Genomic DNA, 14,817 nt, shown 5'->3' with positions numbered 1-14,817 from the left:
AAAGGCAAGTAACATATAAAGGCAGGCCTATCAGAATTATAGCAGATTTCTCACCAGAGACTATGAAAACTAGAAGATCCTGGGCAGATGTCGTACAGACCCTAAGAGAACACAAATGCCAGCCCAGACTACTATACACAGCAAACCTCTCAATTACCATAGATGGAGAAGATAAGATATTCCATGACAAAACAAAATTTACACAATATCTTTCCATAAATCCAGCTCTACAAAGGATAATAGATGGAAAAAATCAACATAAGGAGCAAAACTATACCCTAGAAGAAGCAAGAAGGTAATCTTTCAACAAATCCACACAAACCTAATTCCACCTTTTACAACAAAAACAACAGGAAGTGACAATTACTTTTTCTTAATATATTAATTTGAAAATTAATATTACCAACTTATCCTAATTGATTGAAATCCAATAATATGAGGAATTGGAAATTTGTCATCCCATGCTCTCTCTAATTTGGTAATTGGAGAAATAGGTCCAACACTGTACAGTCTATATACACTGTCAGCTTGTATGTTTGTGACAGTGTCTGGCTGTGTACAACATAAGGGTCTTGAATTCTTGCTTCTCCTATCTCAGCCTCTCTATTAGTAGTATTGTTTATTTAGTGTTTTTACACTATACTATGGTTTTCAGAACAGCTTATATATTTCAAAAGTATTTACATATCCAAAAGAAACATAGATGATTAACTAGGGAGGTGGCTTGTAAGAGAACAACAAAGTGCGAGTGAATGCTTTGCTTGACATTTGTAACTCATGTATCAAGTTTGAAGAAGAGGACTTTATAAGTTACTCTTTCTCTGAGATGAATGCTTTTCCATGAATGCTAATGAACCAAATTCTTACCCTCACCTAATGTCTGTGCCACCCTCCAAGCAAAACCATTGTTCATTGAAACAGTTGGCAAATGACTTTATGGATAGACCATCTTAATACACACACCATTTCTTAAATGAATGTAACCTGTTCTCTGTGGGCTGAGAATGAAGTCATTCACTCAAGTCAAATAGCTTTGACCATAGCAGGAAGTCTGTATCAAAAAATCAAGCCTACAGTTCATTTCTTGGTGCAGCAGAACTATCAACTCTCAGCTTAGCTACGATGAAGCTAAAATCCTTTGGTGATGTGAGTGTCATTGAAATACAGCCTTATTACAATGAAACCCAATGTCTAAAAATTGTTCTTATTTAGGCTTATACCACAGTAAGAGCCAAAATTTTAAACTTGACTAAATACAAAATAAACAAAAAGACTCTATATATTCATGTTCATTTAAGAAAATACTAGTAGTGATGTATTATATTGAAGTATACAGTTAATAGATTTGGAGTTATTTAAAATTTATATTGAGAAAAATGTATTTTCACTATTGCTGTAGATGAGCATCTACATAAGACTGTTAAATTGATTGTTGTTTTATATCAAACAACTTTTATAATACTTATTTTATTGTTATAATATTTTATAAATTTTAAGGAATATGACAAAAAAGATATTGTAGGGATCTAAGGGGGGTCTCTGGGAGGGGCGGTAGTACAAAAGGGAAACTAGAATGTGATTCAATTCTATTTAATTAAAATATGTTTTTAAATGTTAACAATTTCAGATAGATTGAAATCATGTAACTTTTCTCATCATAATGCAATAAAAGTTTTTATTAAAAAAAAAAGACAGATAGACAGACAGACAGATAAATGCTGGGTTGACAGGCAAGAATAATAGGAAGGAACTATTGTTGTTACTGGGTCATACATAGCCAGAGAATGAGAAGTTAGGGACATCTCTGAATTATCAGCCTAGTTCTAGCAGTGAATAAGCACATTGATAAGAGGGGAGCCATAGCATCTATCTATCTGCATCAGGAACCCGCAAGGGCCTGGGTAGAACCAAGACTGAGGTTTTCACGTGGAATTATTAGAGTGGACAGACATGAAAGCGCCATTTCCTAGGATTGTCTCAGTAAATTACATTTCCTGGGATTGCTGTAGGTAGTCTCTGGCTGTGTGGAAGGAGTAGAGACAACGATACCAGCCCTATATCTATCTGCGTTTCTGTGTGAAAGGACAATGTCTTCTGAGCTCAATATGTATTAGTTACCTTCCATGCTTCTCTGACAAAGTACGTAACAAAAAATGCCTAAGGAAAGAAGGAAGGATTTATTTTGGCTCAGACTTGGAGGGGATCATTGTGTTACAGTAGGAACGGCAGGCCAGGCCATGGGGAAAACAGAGCAGAAGGAACACCTATCAGCTGGCCGTACTTTATCTGTAGTCAGGAAGCAGAGGGGTATCAATGGTTGTGTTCAGTTGCCTTTTCCTATTTAGTTATTCTGAGACCCCAGCCCAGGAAGTGGTGCATCCCACAGTTGACCTAACCTAGAGAATGCCTCAAAGGCTTATCTACCAGGTGATTCTAAATCCTGTAAGGTTGACATGCACTCATTATGCAATATGATTAATTTATTGAATATGTCTAAATGAACACAATCACAGACCGTTTTGATTGTCTTAATGCTAGCTAAATAAGCAACATACTATATCTATCACTTTCCTCAAAATCTTCAGTCTTTAAATGCAGTTTGCTCAAAAGTCTATTGGCTCTATGGCCAAGACTCAACTAATATTTAAGTCAAAGAATGTGGCCATCTGGTCAAAATGGAATTGAGAGATGAGGCTCTTTCTTAATAAAGATGTGCAAAATGTTACTTAAGACAATAACTTTCCCCCAAATTCCAGGCTGTGAATGCAAGACTGACCAGTTTCAGAGCAGCCCTATTCCTCCACTGAATTTGCCAAGGGGAATAGTGCACTGAAGTTGCATTTTGAGGCTTTGATTAATTGGTCAGGAAGTTTTTTGTTTTTTTTTTTATCACACACTATCACTCACTGGCAGGTGTTTATAGGTATATTTGATGTGTCTTTATAACTCCTAGGACACACATCTCTAAATGATGGCATCGCCTAGATCTAGTTGGCTTATTACACATAAAGATGTTCGGAATCATCTATAAAAGGAAGGACAAAGGCCGTATTCTAAATCCCCAGAAGCCAATCATCTTCGTGGCATTTTGGCAGCACTATACAGCTATGGTTATGGATCAAATAATCTTCGAGCAATTCTGCTTACTCTGTGCCTAACAACCGTCCATAGGCTTTATGCAGTGTCTTGATTGACAAGAAACATGCTTTGCTATCAGGATTCTTTTTCTCTTACACACTCCCTTCCTTCCATTTCAAATTCTGTAAAAGGAACCAACAGCACTATAAACAGGCTGTGTTTGACATGGTCCAATGTCTGGAGACAACTCATCCTTTTGCCAAAATGCTATGCACACAGAAGCTGTTCTGCGCATGCTGGCTGTCAGAACTTGCATGTTACTAGACAATCCAGCACTATGTACATTTTTTATTAGTGTATATATATATGTATATATATGTATATATATACATATATATATATATATACATTATATATATATAGTGGGTACACCATTGATTTAGTCCTATATCAATGCTGGTGTCCTGAAACACCCACATAATGTGTTTGTTGCATCTTTATTGAAAGGATGAAGAGTGAAAGTCTGATATGTACATGTGATGACAGAAGTAATGGGTATAATACCTGAGGGACAGAGGAGCAGAAGCAGGCTGGTTGGTGTTTTCTTCTACTTTATTCCACCGAGTTCCCTGGATGTTCTACCCACACTCATGACAGATCTTACCTTATATACTGTTCCACATGTCAATCATCCTTGGACACTTTCTCACAGGCATACTCAGAAATGTACCCATCTTTCAGTTTAGTTAAATCAGTAGTCAAGATTAACTATCACTCTCAGGATATCAGAGCAGGGCTTAGCTGGTATCTAGAAGGTCCCTTTTCCTTAGGGGTGGGGTCCAGTCATTTGTCTTAAGATGTCCATCAGTTTTGTGTATTATTCCTGGGACCCTAATCGATAGCCAGAAGAAGAGACTCCAGGGAGCTTGGAAGCAGATGGAACTCCATAGAACCAGAGTGAACATGGTCTTGGTGAGATGAGTGGCTGGGCCTCTCTTTAGGCTCCACTCCCTCTTAAGCAACCACATGTTTATATGACAATGAACTAAAGGCAGCTTCCTGCTCTACTACTGGACAATTGAATCTGAAATATGGAAAGGTAGTTATTTTAAATGATGACTGAGAACAGGAAGAGTTAGAAAACATGCCATGGGAAAAGATCTTTACCAATCCTATATCTGATAGAGGGCTAATACCCAATATATACAAAGAACTCAAGAAGTTAGACTACAGAGAACCAAATAACCCTATTAAAAAATGTGGTACAGAGCTAAACAAAGAATTCTCAACTGAGGAATACTGAATGGCTGAGAGGCACCTAAAAAAATGTTCAACATCCTTAGTCATCAGGGAAATGCAAATCAAAACAACCCTGAGATTCCAACTCATATCAGTCAGAATGGCTAGGATAAATAGTACCCCACTAATACAGAAGTAGAGGCTCACAGCCATCGATTGGACTGAGTACAGCGTCCCCAATGAAGGAGCTAGAGAAAGGACCCAAGGAGGTGAAAGGTTTTGCAGCCCCTTAGGAGAAACAACAATATGAACTAACTAGTACCCTCAGAGCTCCCAGGGACTAAAACTCCAACCAAAGAGTACACATGGTGGTGGGGGGAGGACTCATGGCTCCAGCAGCATGCATATAGCAGAGGATGGCCAAGCCGGTCATCAATGGGAGGAGAGGCCCTTGGCCCTGTGAAGGTTCTGTGCCCCAGTGTAGGGGAATGCCAGGGCCAATAAGCAGGAGAGGGTAGGGAAGGAAGGGGGAAGGGGGAAGGGGGAAGGAAGGGGGAAGGGGGAAGGAAGGGGGAAGAAGGGTTTGTTGTTGTTGTTTTTTGATTTACTTTTTGGAGGGGTAACTGAGAACGGAGATATCGTATGACATGTAAACAAAGAAAATATCGAACAAAATAAAAAAATTAAAAAATTTTTAAAAAAAGAAAACATGCCATGTAGAAGATACAGAATTAAGGAGTTTCCTGTTCATATTGTTTATATTCCATAGACAATGGTTTGAAAATAAATAATCAACCAGTTCTTATTTGACAGTCCCCATATTCCTTTCTAGGTTAGATTCATAATCTAATATTATTAGGACTGAATGATTTCTACATGTTGATAACAACTGCTCTCGGTCAAAGAAGTTTCCCATGTGGCTTAGGTGTTAGCACTATTCATGATGTGTATGTCATGATGTAACACTCATAGCCTTGGGGACCATGGCCCAGAAATACTGAAATGTGAACTAAACCAACTGTTCTGGAGACTTCAGGGCACCTGGACAGGTTTATCCATCCCGATATATTCTAAATCCTGTGCCAGGGTGTTTGGGCAATAAAGATAGACTCAAAGATGCCTTTGACTCTGTCTTCCATTAGATTTAATAAGTGTGGGACCCTCCCCAGACAACAGAAGGAAATAAAAGTGAAGTTAAGTTTGGAATCCTTTGAGTTTCCCCTGGGAATTCTGATGGGTCTGCTCCCTCTGTCAATCAAAATGTGAAGCCTTAAGGCTGGTGGTCCTCTTTGTATGGCTGGTCTCTAGGCTGTGGAAGCAAATGCACTTCATTACCCCTTCAGTTCTGGCAAGTGCATCACTGGTCTCAAAGCACTTTCAAAGCCTCCTTAGCACTTTGCATCCCTTGGTGCTCCTTTATAAAGACACTTTATGACATTTTCATCAAACATTCCATGGGACTGAGTTGCCATCTTCAAGAGGATTCAAGATTGGGAGGCAGGCAGGACCATTTGCATGCACTCAGCCAGCACCATGATGGACTGTTTCTTCTGAGTTACCTTGATGCGCTAACCTGGGCTGTAAGTGCAAGTCTGAGGCTAAAATAAGCTTAGTCGATGGGGGTTGGGGACAGTTCTAGTGGTCAAATAACAAGAGAATGGTTTGAGAATGTCCTCACCTTCCATCTTTCATCCACTCTGCCTTTACGAGAGTTATAGAATCTCAGAGTAACCAAGTCATTCAGCTGTAGGCATGTGATAGTGCTACCTGCCAAACAACCTCTCCAGAATTCCATGGTGCTGTACCACTCTTACATCCTACATGTGATTGCAAAATGCATTGAATTCCACCTGTTGCTCAATTTCCTGATTTCCATGTGAAATGCTGTTTGCATGGAAAGAAATATAGAATTTTGTACACACCAATGATTTGCTTATACACAATTCTACCTTTTTTTTTTGGCTTTAGAAAACTTATTATTTAAAGCTTATGGTCTTAGAGCAATTATTTCAGACAGGAGAACATCCCAATGATAGTTTTTCTTCCTTCATGTGCATTCTTACTCCAGGCCTGCAAACATATCTGTTTACTAGCACTGGTTTCTCCTCTGTCTGCTAAGGAGATTCAAGGGGTGGGGGAAGAATTGAAGAGGAACAGACTGCCATCCTGCTTCATTTCCCTGTGACAGCCCAGGCTCATCCTATAGTCCTCCATTCACCAATGAGGTGCATATCAAGATCTCATATGGATTTGCAAATCCTATGTCCCAGGTGGAACCCAGAGCAAAAGCATTTACACAATCAAACACGTTCTGACACATGAACTGATGAAGTGTGATATATCCTTCTCTGCCTGAGGATAAGGTGCAGAGAGATCCGAGGTGTCAACCACAGTGTGGCTGCCCACCCTGATAACAGTCACTCATTTTGAGGTGGGACTTGACAGTCCCTCAGGCAAACTTGGGGATTTTCCCTGGAGTTTAGAGAAATAGCTGAATTGAGCAGCTCCAGGCTGTTCTGAGCCTGAACAGTGTTGCAGGCATGAGGTGATGTTTACCATTTAAGGAAAACAGCATCTGCTACTGCATCATGACTCCTCTGAAAACTTTGAGCTTCTTCCTGTCACTAAAATCTGTCAAGCAATTGTGTATCATCTGCTCTTGGTTTATACCACGTAGACTTTGCCAGGGTTCTTGGCTTCAAGAAACTTCTAACTGTTGGAGTTAGAATCATGTATAGGAGAGGAAGAAAGTAATGAAGGGTCCAGCCAAGTCCCACATTCAACTCACGTATCAACTACCATGGGCTACATATCAGCTATTACATTTGGTATAAAAAGGCAGGTCTATATTTGACTGAATTTTGAGTTGCTTACAATGGAGTTGGTATATGACATAGACATAGTTTTTTGTTTGTTTGTTTGTTTTTGTTATGAAATTTAGAAGAAAGAGGGGCTTCTTCATAGGTGGAGAGGGTCCAGACATGGGGTAGAATTAGAAATAGATTTTAAGCAATGGTGAAGAGAGAAGATGAGGATGAGGGACCTAAAGGCCTGGAGGATGGAATACACATCAGGACTGATTAAAAAAGGATGAGATCTGGCTTTTCAAGCTTGAGAGTGTCTATAGAGTGGACAGGATGTAGCCTTATGTCCTAGAATCATGTCTGGGAAAGTTTGAAGACAGTGACCATCACAGTGAAGAGGATAGCCAGTTCCAAGTGGGTAGTGGTCAGCCTGCCAATCTCTGTATTTCTTTCTACACTCTTCTTTATTTTGCCAGGCCCCACACTGCCCTTTACAACTGCATGCTTCTTCTGTAGGGAAGTGCTTTGTTGGCCCCATTTTTATATGTGGGGCATTTCATCAGCATCCCCAGCAAACAGCAAGTCATCAATCACACAGGACAAACACTGAAACAAAGAAGGAGATGTTTCTTGCTGTTTAAGGAGACACAAAGGTTACAACCGCTTTGTTTCCAGTAGGATTTGCAGTCTCAATATTTCACTATACACCTTTTTTTCTTTTTGCTTCTTGTCACACTCACAGCTTGTTTTGCCCTTTTCAACTTATTCTTTATATGAAATGTATTTTACAGGCCTCTGTTGAGTTCCTCACAAAATATTCTTGATGCACAAAGTCCGGAGGGCTTCTCATAGGTTCCTCATCTTGTACAGTTCTCGGGGCTTTTCTGATCAGTGCCTTTCTGTCTTTTTTCTCCTACTCTCTGTTCGGCTGGGAGGATAATGCCAAAGAGCCTTAATGATTAGAAGTGGTAGATGAGAAGAAAAACTCTTCTATACAAGCTTTCAACTTGAAGGCTCGTGCTAGCTAGTCTTGTGGAACATAGATGTAGCCCCTATGAGGGTGAGGTTTGAAGCAGTAGATAGGATGACAATCCAACATGAATGTGAGGACATATCTTGTGATTAATTCAGATTGCGTCCTAAGATAATATGTATGCTTAAGGGCCTGGGCATATCTCAATGGCCCAGTAGAAAGGATTCACAAGGTTCAAATGAGGAGATGAAAACCAACCACCTCTTGAGACCTCTACAAGAAAGGAAAGTATTCTGTCCCTTAGGAAGAAAGCTTAATTATGGGGGCAGAATTGAATGCCTGCACACTAGTGATGTCTAAGGAAACACATTGTAAGAGAGTGGTGAGGACTGCTAGCTAGCTGGAAGCCACTCTCATCCTCCTGTCAGAAAGGTGTTGGTCTTCTCAGTGGCAGTTTAGCGTTGCCCTGAGGAAAACAAGCAAAATGCTGCTGGTGATGCTTCTAGCATTTTATAAAAAGGAGCTTAAAAGCTTACAGTTTTTAAAAATGGAAATCTACTTATTCTTATTTATTTTTCTACTTTAACTTTTGGAAGCAAATTGGCCCATTTCTAAGGTTAAAAAGCATGAACAAAGGCAAGTGGGGTGGGGTGGAACAGGTTCATTTGGCCTCACACTTCCACATCAGAGTCCATCACTGAAAGAAGTAGGAGACGAGCCCAAGCAGGGCTGTAACCTAGTGGCAGGGACTGATGCAGAGGACACAGGAGCACAGAAGTGCTGAATACTGGCTTGCTCAGACTGATATATCTCTGTCTGTCTATATCTATCTATCTATCTATCTATCTATCTATCTATCTATCTATCTATCTATCTATCTATCATCTGCCTAGTCACTGCTCAGACTTTCAGTTAATAATAATAGTTTAAAATGATCAGGTGCCTGCAATATGTCAGACCCATGCTAGACCTAAGATAGGTTAGAAACTGTGTTCCTTGTTTCTCAAAACTGTGTCAAAACTCCTGAAATGAGTAATTTAAAGAAAGAAGGCTCTGTTATGGGTTCATGGTTTAAAGAGGGTTAAATTTCAGAGGTTTAAGGGATACTTGGCTCCATGCACTTCAAGTAGAATATCATAGCCATTGGTGTGTGCAATAAATGAAAACTATTATGGCATGATAGGTAGGAAGCAGATTTCAGAAAGGCAAGGGCTAGAGTCTAGTGAGAACCTTCCAGAATAATATTATATCTTGGCAGAGAGGAAGACAAGAGCTGGAGTCCAGGTAGAACATCCAAAGGTAGATTTTCAGTAACTCACTTCCTCTAGTTTTTCCGCACCTAATATCCCCATGACCTTTATAGATCTGCTATGGATCAAGTTTCCAATGTATGATCTTGTGAGTGAGATGGGATTCAAACTTTAAGCTTAACAGGTAACCAGTTACGTATGTACATTTCCATTCTAACTACCAAGGAAACCAAGCCATAGAGTAACACATGATCATGCTCTGGTTCACACAGGCTGCAGTAGTGGAAATCAGATAAGACTTTGAGTTCTTTTGAGGATTCCCACTTGTATAAAGCTGCCTCACACTACTGGGGGTTGGGGGTTGGGGTTTCGGGGCTGGGGGATGTACAAGCCTGTTGACAAAGCCTATTTTGTTTCAACTCTAAGATGGCTATGTTCTGGAACTTTGGAAGGGAACCCAAACCAAGTCTCCTATTTAGTTTTTTTCTCTCAACTGTTTTATTTCAGTAGAGATTAAATCAAATTGTGCTAAAATTGATGCATCCTTAAAAATTATCATTTAGAAATATCTACATCATGTAGGACAATCTCCAGGCTGCCCTTGCCCATGTTTTTCCCAGCTTCTTTTCGATTTGTTTGTAGCAGAGCAGACTTACATTCTGTATACTGGTCCCTATATATTACTGTCCGTCTTTGAAAGAAGGTAGCACTTGGAAACAAATTCCCACTCTGTGGAAGCCATACCCTACAGGTTCATTTGCAAAATAAATAATGGGATATTTTGGAATGTCCAAAATATTTTTCTTGATTATGTAGAAAGTATGGAAATAGAACAATTTTCAAAGGGGATATCAATGACCACTACAGGGGGAAGTGAAAAGACAATTTAGTTTGACACATCTACTAATGCTGCTCTGCCCAAGGACAGGCATATGGGCATCAAGGATAGGCTGATGGGATGGAAAATTGGAAGAGGTATGGCAAGGGAAACTCAGTGAGGTTAGTCAACCAAGTAATCAATTAACTGCCAGTTATCTGTAAGAAAATAGCACCTAGTCACCATCTCTAGAGGCCACGTAGGGCATTCAGAGTCCTTTGTGTGGAAAATTCCCTTGGGGTAGAGCAAGCCTTTGCCAAATAAAAACACATAACGCAAAGATATAAATATTATCCCAAAGTAAGTGGTTTATTTTTGACCCTTCCTTGACCCTAATGTTATCAACAGCAGCAACATGCATGGAGCAGGTGAGAGTGGTCGTCCAAATAGCTCACCAGACAGGAGGGTTTATTGTTGCTCATCCTTTGAGGAACAGAGTGGTACCATATCAGGAACTAGAGACCAGCTGCTTTCCTCCCCCATAAGTCCCATCCCTTGCTACAAAGAGATATGTCATTTTCTTTCCTTTCAAATCTGTTTATCTCTTCCCCTTCCTCACATTTTATGATTTTTATCTGGGTGGCTATTATATCTTGCTGATCCTTCCTTCTGTGTATTTTCCTTAAATCTCTTTATCCTTTTGTTTCTAACATCACTTCTTTTTTTTCTTTTAATCCTAGCCACTATGTCTAGAATTATGTACCACTTTGGTGCTTTTCTCATCCCTAGAAATCTGTGATGACTCTGTCGTCCACTGGGAAGGCTAAGCTCTTTGATATACTGCTTCCAGCCCTTATGTGCCTTTCCTCACACAGTCCACATTTTCTGCCATTTGTTCCCATGCTAAGAGTCTTGACTTCAGACACTATTTGTTAGAGGAAAGCTCAGTAGGTCCTTTCATTATCAAAGGATATCTCCATTCTGTGATATTTTAAACTTGAAACATGCTTTCATATTTGTTTAGAAATACATCCTGCCAGTAAACATTTCTCTTACCTTTCTGTAATATTAATAACTTTATCCTCATAACCAAATCCATCATTAGATAAGACCTGGCTAGAAGTTTCTCTAAGAGCCATGCCTGTTTGATGTATTATTCCATTCTTAGTCATGGCAGTCTTGTGATGCATTATGTCACTCAATATTTTTACCAAGAATAATAAGTTGGAGGAATGAGACATCTGCCTACAATTTATTTCTGATGTTTTTTTTTTCCTTCATGAAAAAGAAATAGCAACAAATGAGAGAAAGCTAGGTCAGCTTTATCCACCACAAGCAACTCAAGGATTCATGGGACAATCACATTGTTTTGTGCGTTTTCTTGTATTTGCCTTGCCTTAGAGAGGTGTTCTATTCACTAACTAAGAAATAATTGGAAATGTATTTTATACCAGCTATAGGACACATAGGTAGACACAGCCATAGTCAGAGAGTGATTAAGTGTGATCAGTAGTTAACAGCATGGCTGTGGGTTTAAATCCTGCTTTCTCTCATGTTCTAAGTGTTTATTCTCAATTCTGTGACTGTACTCAGGTCATGCATTCTTCAACTGATGAAATGAACATATACACTTCATAGGGTCAGACAAATAGAGTAATACCTAAAGGAAGCCTGGTGCATGTAGTAAACTGTCAGTGAATAGCCATAGTGTTTCTCAGTTTGGTGAACAGGAACCCAGGTTATCACAACAGAGTTCATAAATGATGCTATAAATAGTCAAAGTACTTACCACATGCTCCAAAGTGTATGTTGTTGCAATAGTGACTAGTGTTTTCCCACAGTATTGTTTTTAATTACTACAAGAGTATTTTGGGTTTTTTAAAAAAGATTTATTTATTATTATTTGTAAGTATACTATAGCTGTCTTCAGACATACCAGAAGAGGGCATCAGATCTCATTGCGGATGGCTGTGAGCCACTATGTGGTTGCTGGGATTTGAGCTCAGGACATTCTGAAGAACAGTCAGTGCTCTTACCCACTGAGCCATCTCTCCAGCCCCAGGTTTTATTTGATTGTTTTGGTAGATGCAGTAGCCTGTGGTATATCTAAGGGGTTTGAGACCACAGAAGGGTTAAGTTCATTCAAGATTACTCAGCTTCTTACAGGGTCAGGAAAGAGTTTCAAGGAGTGGAACCCCTATTGGGTACACTGGAAAAAAAATCTCTGAACCCATAAAAAAGAGTAACTGGGTGAATGTGTTCATAGGAGGCAAGGTGTCTTCTGTGGAGAGGTCAGAGGGAGATGCTTAAGGAGGCGAGGGCCATGCAAACAGAAGGTAGAAAGCTCTCAGAGTGAAGGTAGAAGGAGAGAAAGACCCTGGATTCAACTCCTCTAAAGCAAAGGGTTGTTCCATAATTCTTTCCCATGATGCCATGTAGGAGTGGCTGAATTCCTGAGTGTATATGTGTTGTTGATGTGCACATGGCCATGTCAAGGTCTCCAATGCTTCAGACCCATGGGAGTGGCAAGGCCTTCCCTGGGTCAGGCTTAGGGAAATTACAAAGCCTTCCTCTGATCCAAATATGATTCTTGATAGTGTCTGTAGAAAGTATTAACCACAATTTCTTCCTCCTGGATGAGGGATGACTATGGCTTAAGACTTCTCCACTACTGAGACCTACTGAGATTGGCTAACCTGCCTCCCCATTCATCTGTACACAATCCACATGCCTAGTATCTAGGCTGCTGGTGCATCTCCATCAGAATGAAAGGTCTATCTGTTCCCAACTTTTCTATGTGTATGTCTGTGATTTCTTTCTTCTCTTTCATACCAGTCAGGTCAACTCCTAAGTTGTGCAAGTCAGCTGTGATGGTTGATTGTCACCTGCAGATTGATGGGATTTAGAATCACCAAGGAGAATAGTGAGAAGTGCCTTTGGTTATATCTATGAACGTATTTTCAGAGAAGACTAATGGAGTGAGGAAGACTTTCTCTCAGTGTGGTTGGAACAATCCCATGGCTGAGTATCAGGACAGAATAAAAGGTAACCACAGAAGCAATGTGCCTGGACATAGAGGTACTCTTCCCCTACTTTCTGGTCAGCTGTGTGAATTGTGAGCTGAACTCCTCCTTCATGTCTTCCCTGCTGTGATGGTCAGAATCCTTGTGTTCTGGCATGTATTTTGTTACAGTAATGTGAAAATATGACTGATAGGGATCGTTGTGGAGCTTTGTGCAAAGGAGTTGCCAGTAAATTAATTACCCCATGTACTGGCTGGTTTTGTGTGTCAACTTGACACAGGCTGGAGTTATCACAGAGAAGGAAGTTTCAGTTGGGGAAGTGCCTCCATGAGATCCAGCTGTGGGGCATTTTCTCAATTGCCCCTTGTGGGTGGTGCCATCCCTGGGCTGGAAGTCTTGGGTTCTATAAGAGAGCAGGCTGAGCAAGCCAGGAGAAGCAAGCCAGTAAGGAACATCCCTCCATGGCCTCTGCATCAGCTCCTGCTTCCTGACCTGCTTGAGTTCCAGTTCTGACTTCCCTTGTGATAACAGCAATGTGGAAATAAGCCAAATGAACCCTTTCCTCTCCAACTTGCTTCATGGTCATGATGTTTGTGCAGGAATAGAAACCCTGACTCAGACACCCCAGAAAAATAATATCCATAGGAATGGAAAAAAGAAAACCCATGTGAGCAGTGTGTCATGAAAACTTGGTTTACACAGTCCTTAGTGTCTCTGCAGAGAGATGTTGAATATCTCAAGAGACAGCTGCAGTAAGGAAATCAGTAAAGACTTACCTGTAGATGATTATTTTTGAGACAGACTCTTACAATATAGCCCCAGCTGGCCTCATTTTCATGATCCATCTGCCTCAGCCCTCGGAATGCCGGCATCTCAGGTATGTACCACCCCACTTATCTTAGGTGACAATTATTTTTTTTTTTTTAAGGAAGGACACTGGAAACCTGGGAGGGAGTGCAGCCATCAAAATGGAAAAGGCACAGAGCAGGCAAGAAAAGTGTATAATAGTGTCACCTGCAGAACACATTTGTCACAGACAGGCTATCTCGATGATGGGGAAATAACAAGATAGGACTAATGTCGCAGAAGTTGTCCAACTCAGGAAAGATTTCTCCTCATCTGTTTCCTGATGCTGAAGATGGAAGCCGATGTCCACCTTTTAGGGGGCTTATTTGTTGTATACAGATATCATTCTGCTGTGGGCTGCCTGACTGAATATAATCTACAGAGAACACACTACTTCACCTGAGACATGGGGATGCCTATGATCACAGCCTGTTGGATGCTCTTCCACTCTTACCGGCAGGTGGGACAGCAGCCTTGAGCTTCTGCTGTAGTACTTTTAAGTAAAACTGCAGTCCTCAAAGCATCTTCACTCGTTATGCATAGTAATCCTCTCAGATCTGCATGGCAAGGGTGAAGTACAATTGCAGTCAACTGGAATGCTTTGGATTATCAGGGAACTGTGTTTAGATATACTGTCAATGTGCATCGTCTGGTTGGAAGTTCAGGACTTTTCTTCTATCATGGTGGCATGTGAAGATCAAAAAGGGATTGTTATTCCAAGATCTGGTCTCTTCCCAGTTGCATTCAGAGGACACACAGAAGCATCCTATACTGCATGTGTGGTATA

General features: G+C 40.3%; 1 long non-coding RNA gene across 3 annotated transcripts in view; it reads left to right on the top strand.

Annotated features, from left to right (window-relative positions):
- LOC116069107 overlaps window positions 1-14,398 on the top strand; it is a 160,257-nt gene extending 145,859 nt beyond the window's left edge. For all 3 annotated transcript variants that reach the window (XR_004109849.1, XR_004109844.1, XR_004109845.1), the window contains 2 exons: window positions 12,997-13,206; window positions 14,113-14,398. This is a non-coding gene — a long non-coding RNA (uncharacterized LOC116069107). The remainder of the gene's footprint in view (window positions 1-12,996; window positions 13,207-14,112) is intronic.
- The last annotated feature ends 419 nt before the right edge of the window (window positions 14,399-14,817 follow it).

Source organism: Mastomys coucha, unplaced genomic scaffold (assembly GCF_008632895.1).
Source record: "Mastomys coucha isolate ucsf_1 unplaced genomic scaffold, UCSF_Mcou_1 pScaffold22, whole genome shotgun sequence".
NCBI classification, from domain to species: domain Eukaryota; kingdom Metazoa; phylum Chordata; class Mammalia; order Rodentia; family Muridae; genus Mastomys; species Mastomys coucha.
The sequence above is the reverse complement of the archived record's forward strand: the minus strand, read 5'-3'. Positions and strand labels throughout refer to the sequence as shown.